Source organism: Rhododendron vialii, chromosome 5a (genome assembly GCF_030253575.1).
Source record: "Rhododendron vialii isolate Sample 1 chromosome 5a, ASM3025357v1".
In the NCBI taxonomy this organism is placed as follows: Eukaryota; Viridiplantae; Streptophyta; class Magnoliopsida; order Ericales; family Ericaceae; genus Rhododendron; species Rhododendron vialii.
In genome coordinates, this window is record NC_080561.1 from 32,914,522 (window position 1) to 32,920,752 (window position 6,231).

A 6,231-nucleotide genomic window follows, 5' to 3' on the forward strand; every position below is an offset into this window, starting at 1 on the left:
TCCGAAGGGTAGTTCGACCATGGAAGCCAAGGTTGCGAGGGCATCGGCAAACTGGTTCTTCAAACGGGTGATGTGGGTGAAAGTCACTTTGTTAAAGCGAGGAATTAGCCCCTCCAAATCCTGATGATAAGGTTTCAACCCCTCTTCACGCACCTTCCAGTCCCCATTGGCTTGAGATACAACGAGATTGGAGTCCCCGATGACTTCGAGTCGTTCAACGCCGAGCGTGAGTGCAGCCTCCATACCCACGATACAGGCCTCGTATTCAGCTTGGTTGTTTGTAACATTGAAGTTAAGTTTGAATGCAAGCGGAATATGAGAACCATCGGGAGCGACTAGCAAGACCCCGATCCCAAATCCTTTCTGATTGGCCGCCCCATCGAAGTACAGAGTCCAGACGTCCTCGACAACTGTTAGCACCTCCTCATCTGGGAACACAAAATCTGCATCTTCCGGTCCATCCACAGGGTGATCAGCCAAAAACTCAGCGATGGCTCGCCCCTTTACCGACTTCCTCGTGACGTATTCGAGATCGAATTCTACCAGAAGGAGCAACCAGCGTGCTAACTTACCAGTGAGAGCCGGTTTCTCAAACAGATACTTGAGTGGATCCATTCGAGAAATCAACTTCACTGGGTAAGCCAGCATGTAGTGTCTCAATTTCTTGGAAGCCCAAACCAAAGCCCAGCATGTTTTTTCCAAGGTGGTGTAGCGCTCTTCAGATCCAACCATTTTCTTACTTAAGTAATAAACGGCTTTCTCAACTCCCTGGTCACCCTCTTGAGCTAGCAAGCATCCCATGGATGTAGAACTCACAGATAAGTATAGAATCAAGGGCTTTCCGGGCACCGGTGGCATCAAGACAGGCGGGTTTTGCAGATAGCTCTGAATGGACACGAAGGCCGCCTGACATCTGTCTGACCATACGAACGGGGTGTCCTTCTTGAGTAGACGAAACATCGGCTCGCAAGTTAAGGTTAACTTGGCGATGAATCTGCTGATGAACTGAACCTTCCCCAAAAAGCTTCGCACTCCCTTTTCAGTCTCTGGTGGCTTCATTTCAAGCACCGCTTTGATCTTGGATGGATCGACCTCAATCCCACGCGAAGTGATCATGAAACCGAGCATCTTACCTGCTGTGACCCCAAAGGTGCATTTCTGTGGATTGAGACGCATGCGGAACTTTCGGAGCCTCTCGAAAAACTTCCTCAATACAGGAACATGCCCTTCCCGAGTTTTTGACTTAGCAATCATGTCGTCCACGTAGACCTCAACTTCTTTGTGCATCATGTCGTGCAGAATGGTCGTAGCGGCTCTCTGGTAGGTGGGACCAGCATTTTTCAAACCAAACGGCATGACCAAGTAACAATAAGTCCCCCATTCGGTGATGAAAGTCGTCTTCTCACGGTCTTCCGGCGCCATAAGAATCTGGTTATATCCGGAGAAACCATCCATGAATGAAAGCAGGGCATGGCCCGCCGTATTATCAACCAGTACATCGATATGAGGCAGGGGAAAATTGTCCTTGGGGCTTGCCTTGTTCAAATCCCTGAAGTCCACGCACACTCGAATTTGCCCATTCTTTTTAGGAACTGGAACGATGTTGGCAACCCACGTAGGGTATTGAGAAACCATGAGAAAACCGGCGTCGATCTGCTTAGTGACCTCTTCCCTGATCCTCTGCACCCAATCTGGCCTCATCCGCCTCAACTTTTGCTTCACAGGTTTGGCATTCGGTAGCAAGGGGATTCGATGCTCCACTATTTCTGGGTCGATGCTGGGCATGTCTTGATGAGACCACGTAAATATGTCACTGAACTCTGAGAGTAGTTCTTTGAAATCGTGATGTTCCTCGGGAGATAAAGTGGAGCCCACCTGAACCATTCGGGGATCATTCTCGTCTTTCAAGTTTATTAAAACTATTTCTTCTTTTAACGGCTGAGCATGCCTTTCGTCTTCCCTTTCGATGAGGGCACGGATTTCCTTGGGAATGTCCCCATCGAAATCTATCCCTTCATCGTCGGGGTCGACACAGTTTATATAAAGATCATTCAAGTAGTCAGAAGAGGATTCCTTCATTTCATAAGACCCTGCAGGGTCGCCAAGTACAAGGGAATCAAACTCAAAGTAAAAGCCATGACGTGGAGGGCCAAGAGGCACAAACTCCGACTCAGAGCTAGACTTAGACTCAGACGACTCAACAGACTCAGTGTCAGACTCTGATACATCATCAATGCAAGTAAGGCGCAGTTTGAAAATGCAATTTTTAAGGCTACCCTTTGCTTCTGTGATGAGGGAGAGGGGATCCTTGAGGTCGCCAGAACCGAGCATGAACACCTCGGCCTCTTCAGCTTCATTGGCCAAACCCACCTGGGAGAACTCATAAAATAGCTGCTCCAAGCTCCCTTGATCAAAAGACACCAGCCAATCAGTCTTTAACTTGGGCTGACTAAGCTTCCTTTTGAATTCCGCCCTTGCTGGCTCTTCATCACTAGAGGACCAAGTGTCATCAGCGAAAACCTCAAACCCAGGCAGCAAATCCCCAGTGACTGAATCGATAAAAGGCTCAGGCTGTCCAGTGTAGACGTCATTCCCCACTTCGCGCACAAAGTAGCTGTCGGGTTCACCATAGAGAGATCGAGGTTTTCCCGTGCATTTCCTTCTTTTGGCATCCTTGGTAGAGGAAGAGTACCCCAAACCAAAGCGGCCCTCGCAGGAAGGAAAGGCAGGGAACTCCGGGATCCCTTGTTGGTGAATCCCAAGACCAAGACCAGGTAAATAGGACATCCTCCTCATGATGTCCAAGGCGACAGAGCTTATGATGAAGTCCCCATCCACGTTGATAGCCAAAACCGAACCAGAAGTGTCGAAAGAGAAACCCCCGAGATCAACGTCTTTCTCGCCGTGTGCAATCCCCAAAACAGGCGTGCCATCTTCCTTAAGCAGGCGAATGCCCGAGTCCCCGCAAATAGTCAAAGTTCCGGTAGGGAGTCCCAACATAACCTTTTGGTGAAGAGTAGACGGTACAGCCATAATGTCAGATCGGTGAAGCCACGGCCTTCCCAGCAGAAGATTAAAGGTGGCGGGGATGTCGACCACATGGAACTCAACATCCATCTCAAATCCCTCAGCGTCAAGTTTGAGCATGAGCGTGCCTTCGACCACGCGACGAGTGCTGTCGTATGCCTTAACAGCCAGATTGGAAGGTGCAAAGTCTTTCTTGGCCAGTCCCAAATGGTAAGCCACTCTCAACGGGCAAACATTGATCGCCGATCCGTTGTCGATCAAAACAGTTAGAATCCAGAGTCCCTTACACTTAACAGTGATGTGCAAGGGGCGATTGTGATCAACCCCTTCGATCGGTAGATCCTTGTCAGTGAAGACCACGGTGTGCTTCAAAGTAGGCGGGAGAATTATGGATATCATGGCTTCAGGCGTGACATCGGGTTGGATCTCAAGGCGAGAGAGAGTATGGCAAAACTTCTGACGATGCTCGCGGGAGGAACAGATTAGCCCCCAGAGTGATATAGCAGCAGGAATCCGCTCCAGCTGCCTCTGAATCATGTCATCATTCGGGGAGCTAGGAGGTGCCTCAAACGGTGCAGACCTTGAGAATGCAGAAGGTTCGTTCCTTTTGTTAGAAGAATTGGACGAGCTCCCAGCCTGAAGATTGGAAGGCTGAAAAATTCGTCCACTCCTCGTAACATTGAGAACGTTCTCTAAAGAGGGTATCGCTTGAAGGTCTTGACGGTTATCCTAAAGATCAGCAGGGACCTCCCCCAATTTGCGTTTTCCTTTGTCAGAAGGTAGTGGGGCTACAGGTGCTTCCATGCCTAGATCGAGGTCTTGAGCTAAATCGTTCCACAGCAGCGACTCCTAGAAATCTGGCTCCTTAACAGCTACAGCCTCCCCAATGGGCTCCGTGTTAACAACAAACAGGACGTCCCAGAGTCCCCTATCGGCAAGAGAACGGTTGACAGTCCAGACCTCGGACCCAACTTGGATATTAACCACGTCATCAACATCCCAGAGGTCTGCTGGCGGAACAAGGTCCGTAACCATAATGCTGTGATCTTCCTTGGTCGGATAAGGCGGTGCGGGGCGCGAGAGTTCCTCGCTAATGATGTAGAACGTAGGGTCGTACTCAGTGTTAGTTACAGAGCCAACCAGCCTGTCAAGAGTAGAAGGGAGAAAGCATTCCCCCAAGACGCGAGTTTCCTCCTGAACGAGACCCTCCTCTATGAATTGAATCTCGTGATCGGGCAGAGCATATCCTTGAAGAGGATTAAGGTCGAACTCTAATGGAAACTGCCATGCGGGCTCGGGATCCCAATAGTACTCCTCCTCAGGCAGAACGGGTTCAGGCTGTTGAAAAAACATGTTCAAAGAGAATCCATCCAAAGGGTCAAGCATACCTGCCTCATAATTAGCCATCCAGGCGTCATACCAAGCATGGTTAAATGGGACATATTCGGGGTTCTAGGGGAAACCGTCTAACTCTAGCTCCGTCCATTCATTGATTATGGGGGCTGCATAATCATCATTATCGGCGATAGCCCATCCTACTGCTTGCATATCAACCTGCCGTTTCGGTAGAAAAGGGACGGCAGACCTAAAGCGGCTTATCAAATTCGGAGAGGAGTTTGGATCCGTCACATCAAAATACGGGCTGTCCAAGGAAGAAGCAGAGTTGAGCTGCACGGAAGGAATGGACTGGTGAAACAGTTCGCTGATGGAGGCGTTGAAGACAAACGTTCCATTCTGCAGGCGTGCGAGAGGCACATCGGGATTGGACGACTGTCCTTCTTCAAGATGGATGTAGAAAATCTCGGCTTCGGGCTGAGAAGGGATGGGCACGACCGGCCTGGGTTGGTTTGTTGAGGTTATATGGTCAGTGGGGTTGAATATAGTGGAGCTAGGGTTGATATAAGTGGAGCTGATGGATATTTGGTTGATGCGGGGAGCAGCATTGTGCTTTGGCAGGGAGTTGGAGAGGATGTTTGGTTTTTGGGTTGGTGGAGGTGGAGCGTGGAGAGTTCCTTCATCTATGAGATCCTGGATCGCATGTCGGAGACGGAAACAGGAGTCCGTAAGATGTCCAACCCCTTGGTGGTAGGCACAATAAAGGTTAGCTTTGAAGTTGGGTGAAGGGTTCTTAGGCAGAGGAGTTGGGTCAAGAGGTTTCAGATGCCCTGACTGGATTAACTTCTCCATGACAGATGACAGTGGAGCTTCAAACGCGGAGAAACTGCGGGACTGACCGCGGGGCCGGTTATTTTGTGGGGTTTGCACCTGGTTAATCTCAGCGACACGATTGGTTGTATTGGAAGAGGAAGCATTAGTGCCGCTAGTTGCTGTGTTGGAAGATGTCCCACTGCCAAACAACGCATTGGTGTTTCCTGAGTAGACCCGAGGCTTTGGCTTCGAAGGGTTAGAAGACTCCCCTCTTGACAGAATCCCGCTTTGTAGCGCATCCTCGATGGCCAACCCAGATTCGAAGAAAGTATCGAAGTTGGAGGAAGCTTGGACAAGAACCAAATGCCTAGCGTAATCAGGTTGAAGATTGCGAGAGATGATTCGGAGCTGATCTCTCTCACTCGGGCGATCGGTCATCTGAGCAGCCTTCGTTCTCCATCTTTTGACAAAATCCGCAAAGGATTCCTTAGCTTCCATTTTCGTGGACTCAAGCTCTCGGGTTGTCATCCTGAGCTGGGAGTTGTAACTATACTGCGAAATAAACGCAGCACCAATATCCTCCCACGTCCTCCTTTTAGCGATGTCAAGCGACAAAAACCAGTGAAAAGCGGGTCCCGAGAAAGTCTGAGGGAACAGCTGGGACACGGCCTCGGGTTCAACAGCTAAGAGTTTCATGGCGGCGTGGTAGCCATAGAGATGAGTCTTCGGGTCGCCACTCCCATCAAACTTGGCGAGATCAGGCATTTTGAACTTGTCGGGGAGCTTAGCATTGGGATACAAGCAAAGGCGATCTAAATCAATTCCCCCGGCACTGATCTTTTCAGACTTGGACACAGATTCCTCCAGCTTGACGATCTTCGCCATGAGAGCAGTCATGTTAGGATCCAGAACGGGTCTTGCCACAGCGAGATTCAGATTCGTAGCCTCCGGGTGAGCCTCTCTCGGGTTGGGCTGAATTATGATCCGCCCCGCATGGTTAGGGTCTTCAACAAAAATTGGTTCCGCATGGTCGTCCTCATCGACCTCGCCTCCCAC